Source organism: Crocuta crocuta, unplaced genomic scaffold (genome assembly GCF_008692635.1).
Source record: "Crocuta crocuta isolate KB4526 unplaced genomic scaffold, BGI_CrCroc_1.0 scaffold143, whole genome shotgun sequence".
NCBI classification, from domain to species: Eukaryota; Metazoa; Chordata; class Mammalia; order Carnivora; family Hyaenidae; genus Crocuta; species Crocuta crocuta.
Window position 1 is genome coordinate 6,063,469 of NW_027529175.1, and position 18,137 is coordinate 6,081,605.

Genomic DNA, 18,137 nt, shown 5'->3' on the forward strand with positions numbered 1-18,137 from the left:
GAGACCAGTGTGGTTTCCAGGCAAGATGTACCAGCCCTGAGGAGCCACCAACACCACTGGGCTCCTGGACCCCAGACCTGCCAGGGAGAAAAGGCATCCCCTCCTCCTTCCACGCCGAGGGAAACTCTTGTCCTAGAAGGGTCAGCCGAGATCCCCAGGGAGAAAGCCAGCCAGAGGTCCTGGGGGCTCTTGGAATGATCGGGGGACGCAGGGACACAGCCCGGGCTCTGCGTCCCACCCAGGCAGCCGGCGAGCCCCGGCGCCCCACCAGCCGCGCAGCGGGCAGAGGAGGGCCCTCCCGGGGGCAGGGGCGATGAGTCACTGGGGCTCGGTGTGCGTGCTGAGTCCTGCAGCGCATCGAGGAGAGCAGACCCTGCCCTGATCAAAAGGGAAAAAGGTGGGTGAAGACACCATAAGTAGGCCAGAGCCACTGGGCTTGGCTCCGGACGCAGGGGTGTGCTGGGGAGGGTGCGCCCTGGGCGCCCACGGGGCTGAGGGTGGTGGATCCAGGCGGCATCCGGGACTGGCCGCCGCCTGCTTCTGGGGGTGGGGGGGACCGGAGGACAAGGAGGGGCTGTTGGCAGAGGCCTCGCTTCCTGCAAGTTCCAACTTCTGTCAAAATCGGTTAATTGGTTGCTTTGCCAGATTTGAGGCTTCTCTGTCCACCAAATCCGCTCATTTGCCGGCGCGCCCCAGGAGGGGGGTGTGGCTGCTTTTCCAACCCCACAGCTGTGCAGAAGCCACAGCGACTGTTTGGGGGCTCTGTCCCTGTCGGGGGGTGCAGTGGGCAGGGTCAGGAGCACCGGGCAGCGAGTCCGAGGCGGGGCAGTGCCGCTGCCTGTGGGCCTGGGCGAGGCCCTTCTCTTCTCTGGGCCTCAGTCCCCTCCTCTGTGAGACGGGCTGGACCCACTTCCTGGGGCTGATGTAATAGCACCCCACAAACTGCGGCTTAAAACAACACACATGTACTCTCTCCTTGGGTTAAATCAAAACGTCAGCAGTGCTGCAGCCTTCCCGGGGGCTCCGGGAGAAAACCTGTTTTCTGGCCTTTTCCAACTTCTTGAGACCGTCCGCTCCTGTGGCTCATGGCCGCTCCTCCAAGTTCAGAGCCAGCAGCGGCCAGTTGCCATGGCCCTACTTCCATTGCTGTGTTCTGAAACTGGCTCTCCTGCCTCCCCCTTGCACCGTCAAGGACCTGATTATATGGGACCTGCCTAGAGGGTGAGGGTGAACACCTTACCTCGAGGAGATGCCCCGTCTGAAGGAAGCGGCTGCCTTGCTGTCCAGCTGTCCACGTTCCACTTACAACCTTCATTCCTTCGCCACAAACAACAAATCCGCAGGTTTGGGAGGTTAGCGTCTGGACATCCAGAACGGGGCACTCTTTTTGGCTGCCACGAGGGGATTGATCTAGAGGCTTCTGTGGTGAAGCCTTGCTCACACAGCCTGCCAACGAGAAAGAACGGGGCCATGCTGTCCGCAGAAGCCCGAAGTATCCATTCGTCAGCAGGCACTCCTGACCACGGTGTTTCTGGGAGAAAAAGGAGGCCTTTGTTCCAGGGTGGAGGCTGGGAGCGTTCCCGAGGCTGGCCCTCTGAGGGATTCCACCGTGACCCCCGAACCTCAGACAGAAATGTTTCCTAGGCCAAGACTGTGCGGGGGGAGGGTGCTGTATTTCATCCGGGCCACACCCCCCGCTGAGGGCCTTTCTGTGCCCAGCTCTGCACTGGACGTGGGGCCCATGGAATCTGATGTACTGGCCTGCCCTCGCGGAGTTCGGTCTACTGAACCCATACGAGTCAAAATACGGTGGATAAAACCAAGGGACAGGTCACTCCAGAAAGTGTCGTCTCCCCGCTGTGAGGGGAAAAGGTATCTGAGAAAGCTTTCTAGGGTAGTTGGGTTTTGAAGTATGAGTAGGAGTTTGCCAGGGAGATGGGAATGTGGAATTCTAGCTGGAGGTTCGCCTTTACCACCTCCTGCTGAGGACTCACTACTGCCCAGTTCTACTACCTTGACGATACTGCTTGATGGGGAGCCATGCGGAAAGGGGCTCACAGGGGCCAGGCAGCCTGCCAAGGGGCACGCAGTAGGAACTGGCTCGAAGCCCCTCTCTCCCGGCCCCCTCCGACCACTGCGGAGCCCAGGACCCCTCAGAGGGCTTTGCAAACGGTCAGCGGGTGAGATTGTCACCTGCTGCTTACCGGCTGCGGGTCCTGCGGGACCGGGCTCTCCTGTCTTTGGTCAGTTTCAGCTCTGGTTCCCACAAGGAAGGTGGGGAGGCTGCTATGTGGCGAACGCAGCGGCTACAAGCCCCCCCTCCCCCCCACCCGGCGAGGGTGAGACGACCTGTCCTTGACTGATCTGCACCAGAGAGGACCAGCGGCGGTGATTGAAGGAGCCGGCTGCACACCCAGGTCCCTCGGGCTGCCTTCCTTCCCCCCACTGGCTCCTCCCTGGGGCCGGGGCTCTGTGAGCCGCCCGCAGCCTGCTGCCGGGGAGAAGGGGGCGCAGAGCAGAGGGAGGAGCCAACTGTGGCGGGGGCACCCTGGGGGCTGGGGCGTGCACAGAGGGGAGGCGTGGGGCTCACCTGAACCTTCCCATCTTAAGCACCTGTGTGCAAACACACACAAGTGTATGCACAAATAAAAACACGAAGACACACACGTACAAACGTGCCGTGTGAGCCTCCTTCCGTCTGTCTCTCCTCCGCTCAGCGCTCAGCCTCTCTCTCTCCCTGCCTTCACGCTCGCTCTCTCTCTGGCCTGTGTCCTCCACTTCCCCGTGCACTGCGATCAGCCTCGGCTCCTGACTGCAGCTGGTGCTGACCGGTGAGACNGTGAGGTGGAGTCGCGAGGGCTTGCACGAAGGTGTCCAGCTGGGTGGGGACCCCACCACACCTGGCCCCGGGAAGGGGCCCTCGCACAGGCGTGCTGGCAGATGGATTGCTGGAGGTCCCCTTCGGGGCCCCTCATTACATTCGTGCCTTGTGCCTCCTGCAGTGAGACTGCTCAGCTCACTGGAAGGTGGAAGCGGTCTCCCCGCAGGGAATCTGGCAGATGACTTACGACTAGTTTTGGCCGATAGAATCCAGTGGAAGGGGCGCTGTGCCCGTCTGAGCCTGGTCCTCTGCTCTCCTGCCGAGCCCTGTGCACCATGGGTCCAAGCCTGACCATCCTGCCGGCCAATGACAGAGCACGTGGAGCAGAGAGAAGCTGGCCCAGCTGGAGCCTGGGAGCCCAGCCACGAGAGCAAAGCCACGGGACTGGCCCGCAGTGACTGCAGACGCACAAGCCAGCCCAGGCCAGCAGAACTGCCCAACCAGCCCGCAGCCTCCTGAGAAATAAGTGATCACTAGGTTTGGGGGCGGTTTTGTTACACAGCAATAGTAGCTGATACAGGCACCGTGTGGGTGACTCTGAGTCACAGTAGAAATATGGCTGTGGGAGCAGCTCTCAGAGTCATGGGGCCTCACCGTGACTCCAGCAGGGCCCCTAAATGTGGCCGTGGCCCCTCCAGAGGAGAAGAGTCAGAGTGGTCAAGAACATGGCATGGGTGTCCCATACACAGACCTGAGCCTGAACCCAAGATCTACCACACGGTGACTAGGCTCTGAAGCCTGCTGACCGTCCCCGTGAGGAGAGGCCATGTGGGGAGGCCCTCGTGGGCGAGGCCCTGTGGAGAGAGAGGCCACCTAGGAGCCGTCAGGCTGCAGGTGAGAGACAAGCCATTTGGACCTTCTGCTTTCGGCCACCACGTGACTGCACTTGCACGAGAAACCCATGAACAGAGCTGACCGCCCAGCTGAGCCTGGCCAAGTCAGGGAGCCACGGCAAGGAGAAGCAAAGTGCCGCTTTGCACGAACTCTTCCATCCTTCACAGACTATGAGCCTCGGACCGGGAGTGTGACCTCCTTACCCCCAGCTGCCGGGAAGAGCGGCTTCGGAGTGACACTTCTGTCCCTGCCCCCGCCATCGGGGTTTCAGAAACATGGGTCTAGTCTTAGAGAACCCCACAGTGTGTCTTCCCAGAATGTACCCTGAGGCCACTGCCCCGTTCAAGGGCCCCCACTGTCCCCGCCCCCGTTTGCGCATCTGGAAAGGTCCTAGTTGCACGTTGAGGGCTGCCTCCCCTGGGGGCCCCCAGCCTCTGAGACGACCAGAGTTCTCCTGCTCCCCTGCAGTACAGCCGTCAGCCCCCGAAGGTGACCTCTGAAGGCCAAGACCAGCTCTTCCCATCGGGTGGCACTGAGCAGAGGGCCTGGGACAGAGGAGCCCATCACTCAGTCCCCATGGGATGAGTGAGGCCAGGTCTACCTCCAGGGACAGAGCCCCAGGGACACAAGTCCACGCAGAGCTGGGCCGGAGACAAGTGGACGTGGACAGTGTGGGGCAGGGTGAGAGGAGGCGGGCGTGAGTGGGGCCGGAAAGCCCTTGGGATGACGGAGCCCAGGCCTGTCCCCGGGGGTGGGAGGGACGTGCACCCTGTCACTGTCACAGAGGCTCTTCCGGGGCCATCTTCCAAGGAGCTCAGTCAGGTCATATCCACGCCGCCTGGAACGGAGGGGAAGTCCAGTAGTTTTCTAGGTGGTGTCCAGCCAGCACGGGCAGCTCGCACGATTCTGGGGCCTCACCAGCCTCACCCACGGCATTGCCTCGGGACGCCCCCAGCGCACCCACTCACCCCTGCGCAGCGCGGCGGGCCGCCGTCCACGAGGTCCCCAGGAAGGCGGGGCTGCCGCAGGCGGAGGAGGAAGCAGGCGTAAGTCAGGCCCCGTTCCGTGGTTCGGTCACAAAATAACCCACTCGGAAGCGAGGTGAGACTCATTCGAGCAGCGAAGGGCGCAACATCCAGGGCAGGTGGTGAGCTGACCTGCCCTCTGGCAGCAGGTGACCAGGTGCCCTCGGTGCCAGGCTGCTGCCCCGTTCCGGGTAAATGTCTTCAGACACAGCTTTATCCTGTTGCTGAGCTTCTAAGGAAGCCCCGCCTTCCAAAACGGAGGAGGAGGAGGAGGAATGAGGAAGAGGAAGGAGGAGGAAGGAGGAGAAACAGCTGAACTAGATACATGAGCAACAATCTTTCCCTGGGTGCTCATAAGAGATAGAGACTGGGCTGTTGCAATGTGGTGGGCGGTCAGGAGGTGACCCTAAGACCCCCCCCATCAGGCTGCAATCCTCAAAGAAGGCAGCCTTCTCAGCAGAGAGTGGTACCAACTGAATCTGCCTGCCCGCAGGGGACCCTGCTGGGAAATCTGGGCGTCTGATTCAGGGCTCCAGATAGAAGATATTTAATGACAATAATAATTTCCCTTGAGAGTTTGCAACCATAGCAGAGGACCTGAATAAATATTTTTCCCAAGAAGACGTCCAGATGGCCAACAGGCACGTGAGCAGATGCTCAACATCGCTCACCATCGGGGAAACGTACATCAAACCACAATGAGATGCCACCTCACACCAGCCGGAAGGGCTCGCGTCAAATAAACAAGCAATAACGAGTGTTGGGGAAGATGCGGAGAAAAGGCGTCACTTGTGCACGGTTGGTGGGAGCGCACACTGGTGCACGCTGTGGAGAACAGTGCAGAGGGTCCTCAAAAAAAAAATAAAAATAGAAATATCATATGATCCACCAATGCCACTACTGGATATTTACCCAAAGGAAATGAAAACACTAATTCAGAGAGATACCCGCACCCCTGTGTTTATTGCAGCGTTATTTACAATGGCCAAGATACAGAAGCAGCCCAAGTGTCCATCGATAGATGGATGGATAAAGAAGATGTGGTGGGGTCCTATGCAATGGGCTGTCACTCAGCTATGAAAACAATGAGATCCCACCCTTTGCAGCAACTTGGATGGACCTCGAGTATATTATCATAAGTGAGATGGACAAAGACAAATACCATATGATTCCACTTTTATGTGGCATCTTAAAAACAAAACAAATGAGCAAACAAATTTTAAAAAGCAGAAACAGGGGCGTCTGGGTGGCTCAGGACATTGAACGTCTGACTCTTTTTTTAAGTTTATTTATTTATTTTGAGAGACAGAGAGAAAGTGTGCAAGCAGGGGAGGGGCCAAGGGAGAGAAAGAGAGAGAGAGAGAATCCCAATCAGGCTCCACACTGTCAGCACAGAGCCCAACGAGGGATTCAGTCCCACAAACTGAGCCAAATGACCTGAGCCAAAATCCTGAATCGGATGCTTGGGGCACCTGAGTGACTCAGTCGGTTAAGAGTCTGACTTGGGCTCAGGTCATGATCTCACAGGTGGGGAGTTCGAGCCCCGTGTCGGGCCCTGTACTGACAGCTCAGAGCCTGGAGTTTCCTTCAGATTCTGTGTCTCCCTCTCTCTCTGCCCCTCCCCCGCTCGTGCTCTGTCTCGATCTCTCAAAAATAAATAAATGTTAAAAAATTTTAAAAAAAAGAAAATATATACTTTGAAACTTTTTCTTAAGTTTATTTATTTTTTTGAGAGAGATAGAGAGCGAGCAGGGGAGGAGCAGAAAGTGAGAATCCCAAGCAGGCTCTGAGCCGACAGCACAGATGTGGGGTTTGAACTCACAAACTGTGAGATTGTGACCTGAGCTGAAACCAAGAGTCAAATGCTTAACCGACTGAGCCCCCCAGATGCCCCTAAATGTTGAAACTTTAAACCCCATGCAATAAATAGCTGAAGAGAGAATCAATGCATCAGAGCATAGGCCTGAGGAAATTTCCCAGGAGGCAGCACCGAGAGATAAGGAGACAGAGAATATGGAAGAGAGGTCAGGAGGCCAGGAAGAGAGAGAGAGAGAGCCTAACGTGTGTGCAATCAGAATTGCAGACCTCCAGGATGAGGAGGAACTCCCTGGAGGAGGCAGAGGGGTAGCGAGCTGTTCCCGGCAGAGGGAACAGCATGTGCCAAGGCCCTGGGAGACTCACGCCAAGCCGGTGCTAGAGCCCTTGGTCTATTGCTGGCCGTGTGCAGGGCGGTGCTGGGGCACAGGCTTCTGACGCTCTTCCTGCCCAAGCAGCAGGCACCCCCCCCACCCCCCCAGCTCTCAGGCCACACGGTCCAGGAGCCCTAACCCAGTCCTTCGTGCTCTGGGAGTGTACCTATGACCCCAGCTGGGTCACCCATGGCCAGTGAGGCCCAGTTCCGAAACTTTTGTTAGAACAGTTGGGCAGAGGGTACCTCGGGCCGCTGACAGGGGAGAATGTTGGCCTGGAACAGCTGTGAGATGGAGATAACACAAAGAGAAGCCCTTTGGGCCCTGGATCCAGCCATGCCTGAAGGACACACGGTTACATGCATTAATACACTTCCTTTTCTGCTTAAGCTGGCCTGAGTCAGTTTTTCTTTCGCATGCAACTACTCATTTCATCCAGAAGCCCCAAGACTGGAGACCCTATGGAGACCCCCGCCCCGCCCAGAGCAGGGGATGGCTGGGCCAGGCCTTGCTGGCTGCCTCACAGTTAGCCGGGAGGTGCGGGGTCTGCCCGGGCAGGCTGGCGTGGGCGTGGGCGGTCTTCCCGGCAGTCGGTGCAGCTCATCGGCTCCTGGGCCAGATCTCTGCCCGGGCAGGCCCAGGGCTCCCAGGTCGGCTCCCGGCAGGACCTTATGATGGCCTCAGGCCTTGGCAAGTGCTGGAGGCCTTGCGGGAGGATGAAGCCTCAGAAGCATGGTGGGGGGGGGGTTAGGCCAGCCCCCGGGGGTCTTGCCTCGTAGGTCCGGGTGGGTGTGCAGCACCCTAGCCTCAGGATTCAGCTGAGATCTGAGAGAGGAGCAGAGTGGGGAAGCCGTTAGCCCACACCTGTCCCTCCCCAGACCCCAGCATGGCCAGCGCCATGGATGGCCCGGGGGAAAGTGCCAGGCGGGCGCGATGTGGAGGTCACCCGACCAAGAGGGTGTAAGGATCCACTCGGCTGTGAAATTACATCATTTCAGGTCTCCGGTCCCTGTTGAGTGAGTGGCCAGCACAACTCCGACTTCTGCAGATCCATCAGCAGTCAGTGGGCTGCACTGTCTGTGTCTGTCCCTGCCAGCCCAGGCCCCTGTGCCCCACCTAAATGCCCCCTCTTCCAAGAAGCCCTCCCTGATCACCCCAGACGTTTTCCTGCTTGACTCTCATGTCCCTTTGCACCCGGGAGCCCTCACACATTGTCAGGTCCAGGCTATTGTGGGATGTGGTCCTTGTACCTTCGTCGTATTTTCCTTTGGTTCATCCCTGACGACCCAGGGCCCAGCTGGGACCCAGTACGAACACCGGCTGGGTAAATATGTCCTAAGCGAACAACGAATAGTTGGATGAAGGCTCGAGTTTCCATTCACATTGCACTTAGCACGTGCCAGGCACTGTTTTAAGTCTTTATAAAACATTAGCTCACAGACTCCCCGTGACGACAGAGCCAGGACTCAGGCCCAGGCCGCGCCTCAGAGTCTGCGCTCTTCGCCCGCGGCCACGACACGTCCTCACATCCCAGGGGTGCAGCGAGGCCACGGGGGACCAGGGAAGAGGAGGGACTTGCCGAAGCATTGTAGCCGGTGCCAAACTCTCCTGCCGCCTGGCCGGGCTCCTCCCTCCTTAAAACAGGAGCCGCGGGGCTCGGGCCTCAAAGGCCACTCCTGCGTCCACGGCCGCGGGCCAGCTCTTTCCCCACCGAGGCAGAGCCTGGCTGGCCGCCTCCTCCCTTCTCTTGGTGACGGTTCGCCCGCGGGCATCCTGGGGGCAAAGGGGCCGGGACTGAGTCTGCAGCTGCGGGTGTCCTTCGGTGAGTGCGAGGTGACAGTTCGGTCCCTGGGTGCAGGCACAGGAGCCGGAGAGGGGCGGGTGGGGCAGGGCCCCCGCCTCCAGACCAGGGGTGTGGCCCTGGCAGTGCTGGATCTGAGAGCCATCCCGGCCCCGAGAGGGGTGTGTGGCTGGGGGTGCTGGCCCCCCACTGACGGGCAGGGCAGGCTGTGGGGCGGGCACCAGGAGGGATTCAGACCCCGCCCTCAGCCCTCTGCACGGCACCCAGCGCCGTTTTCCTCCCTGGGCGAGGCCCCTGGCGCGGGAGTGGGGTGCTAAGGGCTGCAGGCCCCTCAGCATCCCGTGGGAGACCTCCCAGCCTCGCAGGCCACAGAGACACAGGCAGCCATGTCTGACACCACGTGACTGTGCCCGTAGGGTCACATGACCCTGAGGGGGCACCCCCCCCATAGGTCAGCCCAGGACCACCCACTGACAGCAGAGTGAGCAACTAACTGATCGGATTCACCCCCTGGGGACCCCCCACCGGACTTCCCAGGAAAAGGCAATGCGAGGGGGTCTCCTGGAAGACGGAGGCCTAAGCCTGGGGGTGGGGGTCATGGAGAGCCAGCAGGTCCTGGGGGACTGGGAGGGTCTAGGGGACTTGGGGAGGCCTTGAGGATTCTGGGGACCTTCTGGGGCCTGGGGGATTTTGGGGGGTGTCTGGGAGGCCTGGAAGACCTTGAGAAATCCTTTGGGTCCTCGGGTTGGGGAGGGGGTGGGGGAGTCTGAATTGCAGGGGGCATTGAGAGCCCAGGGAGGGCCTTGGGGGGTCTTTAGGGCCTTTGGGGAGGCCATGGGGGTCTGGGGCCATCATGGGGGTACTTGAGGGTCTTTGGGTACTTGGGGTTTCTCGGACCTTGGGAAATCTTCATGAATTTAGGGGGCTGTAGGGATTTTAGGGGGGCCTGGGGCTTTTGGTGGCCCTTGGGGAACGGAGCAGCCCCAAACAAAAGTGACACCTGTTCCTTTCGGCGCCCTTGCCTCTGCTGTCACGTCTGGACCCCCCCAGGTCAGGCCGCACCCCCTCCCCACCTCCTCACTTCCCACCCCCACTGAGGCTGGGGTGGCACAGGCTTGGGGGTGGGGGTGGGGAACAAACTCCTATGCCGCAGCCGCCGCAGAAGCTGCGCCCTTGTCCCCTGAGTCGTGAGGCGGCAGAGGCCCCGAATTCGCGGAGATCGTCTCCTGGGGCAGAGGAGTGACGTGACCAGGGTGGGTGTGGGCCTCCAGGAGGATGGCGCTGGCTGCTGGGAGGCCGACGTGGCCGGGCCAGGGTCCTGGGGACGGCCGATGGTGGGGGCAGGCGGAGCTGAGCGGGAGGTCCAGCTTCCTGGCCACGGACCCCTGTGAGAGGTCTCGGGCCCCCTCCTGGCCCCGCAGGCGGCCCAGTCTCCCGCAGCCGCGGCCACCTCCCGTCTGGCCCCTGGACCCCACCTCCAGGCCCGCAGCTCCGGCCTTTCCAGTCCTCCATCTCCAGAGTGGCCGTCTCGGTCCAGGCCACTGTCATCTCCCTCCGTCCCGGACAATGCCAGAGCTTTCCAGCTGGTCCCGTCTGCCCCTGGTCCCTCCAGTCCATTCCTCACGCGCAGCCGGAGTGATCTTTTTCAAATACAACTGCCCTCTTCAACCTGCCCCCCCACCGGCAGCATCTGTAGGGCTATGACCTGCCTCCCCCCGCCCCGCCCTGGCGGGGGGGNGGGGTACTTCAGCCTCCACAGAGCTGCCCGGAGCCCGTGCCAGAGCACGTGTGGACGCCCCGCTGCTTCCTTCACTGGGAAAGTCTGCGGCGCAGCCAGGCAGCGGGTGTGGGGCTGGGGGTGCTCCGTGTCACCCTGGGGCGGGCCAGAGCCCACCGCACTTGCTGCCAGGCCGCTTGCCTGCCTCCTGCATCCTTGGGGTTGGGGGAGGGGAGGGACTGGCCCCAGGGGGTGTGCGACTCAGCTCTGGCCGGTGGGGGGAGTCTGCTGGCGGCTGCTGCAGAAGGTTTGCTCAGCAGGCAGGGGAGACAGAGAGACAGGCGTCTTGTCACACCTGCATCGTGGCCCACGCACGTGCTTGGGGGTGACCAGGGCCCCTGAGTGTGGTGCTGACCGCACCTGCCACTAAGGCTTTACAGAAGCCATTGCACTCACTACCCCATGAGGGAGGCACAATCACTATCCTTAGTTTACAGATGAGGAAACTGAGGCACAGAGAGAGAAGGCTCCTGTGCTCTGGGAGCTGACGGAGCAGGAATCAGACCCCAGTCTGCCAGCAAAGCCCCTGCAGGGCCCTGTCCCCACCAAGCTGCTTGGGCTCACCTTGACCACGTCTCTTCAGCCTCTGGGCCACCTTTCACCTCCTTGAATGTCTTTCCCACCTCAGGGCTTTTGCACGGCTCTTCCTTCTGCCTAGAGCACTTTCCTCACCACCTGTCTCACTATGGGGTCTTGGCTCAAATGTTCCCTCCCTGTAGGGCTGTGACTTGCTGGGGATGGGAGTGAGGGGGCTTCCTGGATGCCTTTTGTGCCTTTTGAATATTNGATTCAGTCCCCAGTGAGAGCTCTCTCTTGGGTATAGACAGCCGCCTTCAGGCTGTGTCCTCACATGGCCCTTCCTCGGTGCTTACAAACCGGGGACAGAGAGAAAGATCTCTGTCTCTCATTATAGGACACAAATCCCATCACGGGTCCCACCATATGGCCTTATCTGAACCCAGTCACCTTCCAAAGGCCCCACCTCTAAATACCATTGGAGGTGAGGGGCTCGATATGTGAAACGTGGGGCACGCAAAATTCAGTCCATGGCACCTACTCAAAAAATAATAAATTTTGAAAAAAACATATAAAAGCATACAACTTCACACTGATCAGGATGGCTATTATTTTAAAAACAGCAACAGAACGTAGCATCCCATTGGCAAGGATGTGGAGAAACTGGAACCTTGTGCATTGCTGGTGGGAACGTAAAATGGCGCCCTTGCTGTGGAAAAGTCTGGCCGTTCCTCCAGGGATTAGATATAGAATTCCCACATGACCCAGCAAACCCACCCCTAGGTATATACCCAGAGGAGATGAAAGCAGGGACTTGAGAGATTTGTACACCATGTTGATANATGGAAAAGTCTGGCCGTTCCTCCAGGGATTATAGAATTTCCACATGACCCAGCAAACCCACCCCTAGGTATATACCCAGAGGAGATGAAAGCAGGGACTTGAGAGATTTGTACACCATGTTGATAGCAGCATTATCACGATAGCTGAGAGGTGGAAACAATCCAAGTGTCCATCAACGGATAAACGAAATGTGATCCGTCCACACAATGAAATAGGATTCAGCCTTAAAAAGGAAGGAACTTCTGATGAAGCCTGAGGACAGATTCCATGTATATGAGCTCGAGTTGTCCAAATCACAAAGACAGAAAGCAGATGGTGTCTGTGAGGGGCCAGGGCTGGGGAGGGGGTGGGGAGTGAGTGTCCGATGGGGACAGAGTTTCAGTTCTGCAAGATGAAGAGTTCTGGAGATGGACGGTGTGATGGTCGCACAACAGTGTGAATGCGTTCAGTATTGCTGAGTTGTACACCTGAACATGGCTGAGATGGTACATTTTGTCATGCGTATATTATCACAATAAAAGTTATAAAAATAGGTGGGTAAATCTTAACAAATTTTAGCTGCACAAAGGAATACAATTAAAATGGTGTTTTATATAAAGAAAAATTTGGGTAGGCAAACGTCCCTGTCCTGACTTCCTCCCAAAGGGTATGAAATGGAACCTAGGAAAATCACAGTGGAGAAGTCTGAAAAACACACTCAGCCAGGAGATCAAGGTCAAGGTCACAGGGATCAGTCAGGTGGACAGCACATGCCCTGAACGGGTGGGAATAGAAGGGCACCTCACCCCTGTGGTCCTCTCCCCCAAACCCGTGACTCCAGCCTAACCCCTAGAAAAACACTGGATAAATCCCAGTCAAGAGACATCTACGAAACACCTCCCCGGTCCTTCCCGAAACTGTCAAGATCGGCAAAAACAAGGAAGAGAAACAGCTACAGTCCAAGGAAACGACTTGAATATCATACCGTGTCCTGATGGGGTCTCAGAGCACAGAAGTAAGTATATGACGGGAAAACGGAGTCAGTCCGAGTAAAGCGCGGACTTTAGATATAATAATATATTGAGATCGCTTCACTCACGTCCACAAATGCACAAGTGCAGGCTAGGATGACAACTTGGAAAACTGGGTGTGGGGTGTCAGGCAACTCTGGAGAATTGTTGCAATTTTTCTGTCAATCTAACTTTTCTTTAAAAAGTTATTTAAAAAAAAAAAAAGCCTCTGTCCAGACAGACCTTCCTATGCACCAGGAGAAGGTCCTGTCCTCACTCTGGGCCAGAAACCTGGGGCTGCCGTGGTCTGTCTCACCTGCGGGCACGGAGCTGAGGGGTAGCCAGCATCTCCGGGGCCCCCAGGCCCTGTTCCGGGACAGCCAGGTCCAGTGCCAGGAAGCGGGAGGAGGCCGGATGTGGGTCCTTGGGACTGTACAATAACCTGGGTGAGCAGGATGAAATCAGCCCCCCCGGGAGGAGCCGGGAATGCTTTGAGGGTACACCGATCTGACCCCCTACATCCACCACCTTCGGGATTTACTGCAGAACTGGATTCTTCACTTCTTTTCATTTTAGTTAAATTTAATTTCAATGTAAATAGTTCCGTGGGGGGTAGTGGCCACCATGCTGGGCAGATTTAGAAACTTAATCACTATCAGTTTTGCTATTTTTTGGCAAGACGACCTCATGGGGGGGTGGGGGTGGCGGTGAGTTTCCTGTTAGGAGTTACTGTTATGCCCAGATCGTGAGACCCCAAAGACCACCGAGGAGCCGATTCCGATGCAGGCACACGAGGGTCTTTATTNGTCATGGGGCCTCTAGGAGCGCGAGGTCACCAGGCCTATCCATGTTTCGGGGATGTTGGTATTGTGTCCGGAGGACCATTGATTGGATGGCCCCCAAGCGTTCTTTCATAAATGTAACCAGTCTATTAAGAATGCAAGGTCCAAAGGTCAGTAACAGCAGTAAAATCAGTAGGGGGCCTATTAAAGTAGGAATCAGGGTAGTAAGCCAAGGGGAGCTGTTAAACCATTTCTCGAACCAACTCTGGCTCAGCTCATACTCTCGTTTTCTTCCGGCCAGGCCTGGTAAAATTAAGAATTTTTAAAGTGTGGACCATCAGGTCCTATAAGGGCTCTGGCTCTGTCTCCTTGAGGATGGTGGTTCCCATGGACTTAGGTGACAAGGCACTGTTAATAGTAATGGGAGTAGTGTGGGGTCGCCTGGGGGTCAGGCGGATTGGAATTAGGGCCTTGTTAGGGCCTATGGTCTCTCTTGATTCTGATTGAAAGGGGGCAGAGACCTGCTTGACCATAAACAGTACTCCTGTATCATACCCTGATGTGTATAGTCTTAATCCCCAGGTTAGACCTTTGTCCCAGTCCTTAGTTCTTTTACCCTTGTCGGTGAATGTTAATTGTAAAAGGTTACATCTAGAGCCAGGCTTACAGGGGGCGGCTGAGTGTTTGCACCGGAGGGAAATGAGAGATTGAGAGTCCTGGATCCAACTGCAAGATCCCGTGGCCTCACAGTCCCATTCCCGGCAATAATAATCTGACTGGCCCCCACACTGAGCCACCTTGTCATTAGAAATTGGGGCCGGACATACATAAGAACAGGTTCCGTGTAACTCCTGCTGGGCGGTATGGGTACCACATCCAGGGATCCCTATTCTCCCTTCATGCAATGGGTCTTGTTCAAATAAGCTGCAAAGGTCAAATTCAAATGTAGGCCACCCTGTATCGGGCAGATGGGGCTCAACGTTAGTAACTATGGCTTGATTTGAACTAGGCGTAATGACCTGCCATGTTACTTGGAGGGGTTGGTGAGGATTTCGGTTTTGGTTGGCCCAACAACACAGAGTACATATGGTCAGTAGTCCCAATATTAAAGGCCAGTTCATGTTTTCTGCTGTAGTTTGAGCTTTAGTGGATTCCCTGGGTCCTTGACGGCCTTCCAATCTGGATTCAGAGCCAGGTAGTCGTCCTTGTCGGCAAACGGGTCAGCTGGTTTGGTGTGGGTGTAGTGGACCCAGGCAACGATGCCATCTACCTTTAGGGCCGTTGGGGTGGTCAGTAGCACAACATAGGGTCCCTTCCAGCGTGATTCCAAGTTGCCCTGGCAGTGTCTCTTCACATAGACCCAGTCACTGGGGCGGTACCTGTGTGGCTCCTGTTTCATAGAAGGCATGCAGTTTAGGCCAAACACGTTTATGAGCCCATTGGAGGCCCCTGAGGTCTTGGAGGAGACAGGCTTCTTCGAACTCCTCAATGGCCTCATGCTGTAGGCGGGGTATGATGGGGGGTGCTTTACCAAACATGAGCTCAAATAGAGTCAATCCCATTTGATATGGGGAATTACACACTATATAGGGCAAAGGGGATGAGGACCACCCAGTCACCGCCAGTCTCAAGGGCCAATTTGGTAAGGGTCTCTTTTAAGGTTCTATTCATCTTTTCTACCTGTCCTGAGCTCTGGGGTCTATAAGCACAGTGTAATTTCTAATCAATCCCCAGGGTCGTGGCTAGGCTCTGACTTACCTTGGACACAAAAGCCGGTCCATTATCTGACCCTATCATCTGAGGAAACCCATACCTTGGTAGGATGTCTTCTAGCAGCTTCTTTGCCACCACCTGTGCGGTTTCGTGTTCGGTGGGATACGCCTCAGTCCATCCTGAAAAAGTGTCTACAAAGACCAGTAAGTACCTGTAGCCATACCTGCCAGGTTTTACCTCAGTGAGGTCAGTTTCCCAGTAAGCCACTGGGCCTCTCCCTCTTAGACGTGTTCCAGGATTATGGGGGTTCTGGGTAGTGTTGGTCAGTCGACAGGCCTTGCATTTGCTGACGATTTGTTCAGTTTTGGAGTTGGCATCTTTAATTTTAATGTGTGACTGTCTAATCAGGTCTTGTAGTCTTCTCTGTCCCATGTGGGATGCTCGGTGTATTTTTGACCGAACCCTTATTCCCATTTCTTCGGGCAGGATGATTTTGTTATCCGAGGACCTCCACCAGCCCTTAAGACATTGAGTCATAGGTAGTCTTTTAATCCATTGTAGGTCCTCGAGTGAATAACGAGGAGTCTCTGGTAGGTTGGGGTCCCCCGGATCTATGAGTTTGACTGCCAGGACCGGGGTGCCCTTGAGGGCCGCTTCTTTAGCGGCCCGGTTGGCCATATTGTTGCCTCTGGCTGTCTCAGTTATGTCCTTTTGATGGCCTGGACAACGGATGATAGCTAGTTTTTTTGGGAGCCATAAAGCTTTGAAGAGCGCTAGGATCTCCTCTTTATTTTTTATAGTCTTTCCCTTGGCCGTGAGGAGCCCCCTTTTTTTTATAAATTGCCCCATGGGCCTGAGCAGTGGCGAAGGCATATCGACTGTCTGTGTAAACATTTAGTTTTCTGCCCTGCCCCAGAGTTAAGGCTTTAGTAAGTGCAGTTAGCTCAGCCTTCCGTGCTGAGGTCCCGGCCGGCAAGGGCTCCACCCAAATGACTTTTTCGGTGGGTACCACTGCGGCTCCGGCATGCCTCAGTCCTTGTATGAAGCTACTGCCATCTGTGTGCCAGGTGACCTCGGCATCTGGCAACAGGACATCCTGCAGGTCCAGACGGGTGGCATGATTATGGGCCAGGATCTCAGCACAGTCATGGAGGGGAGCCTCCAAGTCCGGGTCAGGCAGCAATGTAGCTGGGTTCAGGGTGGCCGGGGCCTGGAAAATAATTCTGGGAGGGTTGAGTAGCAGAGTCTGATAACGGGTCATGTGGGCATTTCTGAGCCATGGATCTGGTGGTTGTTTTAGAACTCTCTCTATTGCATGAGGGGTAGTGACGGCCATCTCTTGCCTCATAGACAATTTATCTGCATACTTAACCAGCAGGGCCACAGCCGCAATCATGCGGAGACATGACGGCCAACCAGATGCCACCGGGTCTAGTTTCTTGGAGAGGTAGGCCACAGGCTGGCGCCAGGAGCCCAACACTTTTGTTTCCTCAGGGGAGAGATGGATTTGTGCCCCTAGTTTTGTCAATAAGTCACGGCCCAGAAGGGGGTAGGGGCATTCTGGGATGACGATAAGTGAGTCAGATACCCGACCCATGTCCAAGTCCACAGTTCTTCAGGTAGTCCATGGATATTGCTTGACTCCGGTCGCGCCTTGGACCCATGACTTTTTGGCTGACAGTGGGCCCCCGGGCTGTAGGAGCACAGAATGCTGGGTCCCTGTATCAACCAGGAAGTCTGTAGATTTCCCCTCCACTTGTAAGGTTACCCTGGGCTTGGGGAGGGGCACTGAACCCCGTCCCCTCTAGTCACTGTCTTCCCCCATAACCAGGATGGGGGTCTTAGGTCTCGGTTTCTTGTTGGGATAATCCTTGACCCAATGCCTCTCTTCTCTGCAATAGGCATATTGATTGTGGCCCACGCGGGGTCTTTTCCCATCCCGTTGGTTTCTTCCTTACCGTGTTCTTGGGAGGCCAGTTGCTTGAGATGGTGTCTTCGGTCTTCTGGATCTGCTGTGGCAGCCAGCAGTATCTTTGCCACGTCCTGGTTCTGCCTCTTTCCAGCCCTAATTTGCTTATCTTCTGCACTTTCCCTGTTATTATATACCCTCTCTGCCATGACCACCAAATCTTGGAGGCTCTTTTCTCCAAGTCTTTCTAATTTTTGAAGCTTGCGGTGGATATCGGGAGCCGCTTGGTTAATGAAAGCCATGGCCACTGCCGATTTACTGGATTTGGCTTCCGGATCCATGGGAGTGTACCGGCGAAAGGTCTTTATTATCCTTTCGAGGAAGGCTGCAGGGCTTTCCTTGGAACCCTGACTAACATTATAAACCTTGGCCACATTCGTGGGCTTGCGAGCTGCAGCTCTGAGACCTGCCAATAGAGCCTGGCAGTACCCTAGGAGGCGCTCCTTACCTTCTGCTGTGTTGTAGTCCCAGTCTGGGCGGGTGAGGGGGAAGTGCGCGGCAACACGCCTGGTCCCTTGTGGGGACCCCAGTGGGGCCAGGAATCAATTTCCTGGCCTCACTCTGGATGCATTCTCATTCCTCAGTGGTGAAGAGAACCTGCAACAATTGCTGACAATCATCCCAGGTGGGCTGATGAGTAAAAAGGACAGTTTCTAACAGATTAATAAGGGATCGAGGATTCCCAGAAAAGGGAGCATGCCGTGTACGCCGCCACGCCAATGCCTCCGCAAAGTAGGAATGCCCCGCGGAAGGGAAGGTAGTGCCCGCGCAACGACCTCCCTGAGACCCCATCCGACGGTGGGGACGTGAGCAGGGCG

General features: G+C 56.6%; 1 long non-coding RNA gene across 4 annotated transcripts in view; it reads right to left on the reverse strand.

The window, feature by feature from the left end:
• Positions 1–4,976, reverse strand: part of LOC144226470 (uncharacterized) — a 6,709-nt gene extending 1,733 nt beyond the window's left edge. The window contains exons 1-3 of one of the 4 annotated variants that reach the window (XR_013333657.1): positions 4,684–4,976; positions 3,069–4,553; positions 1,241–1,446 (exon numbers count right to left, since the gene is read on the reverse strand). This is a non-coding gene — a long non-coding RNA (uncharacterized LOC144226470). Of the gene's footprint in view, positions 1–1,240; positions 1,532–3,068; positions 4,554–4,683 lie in introns of all 4 variants that reach the window. The other 3 variants (XR_013333656.1, XR_013333654.1, XR_013333655.1) reach the window with 3 other exon arrangements.
• Positions 4,977–18,137: the final 13,161 nt, after the last annotated feature.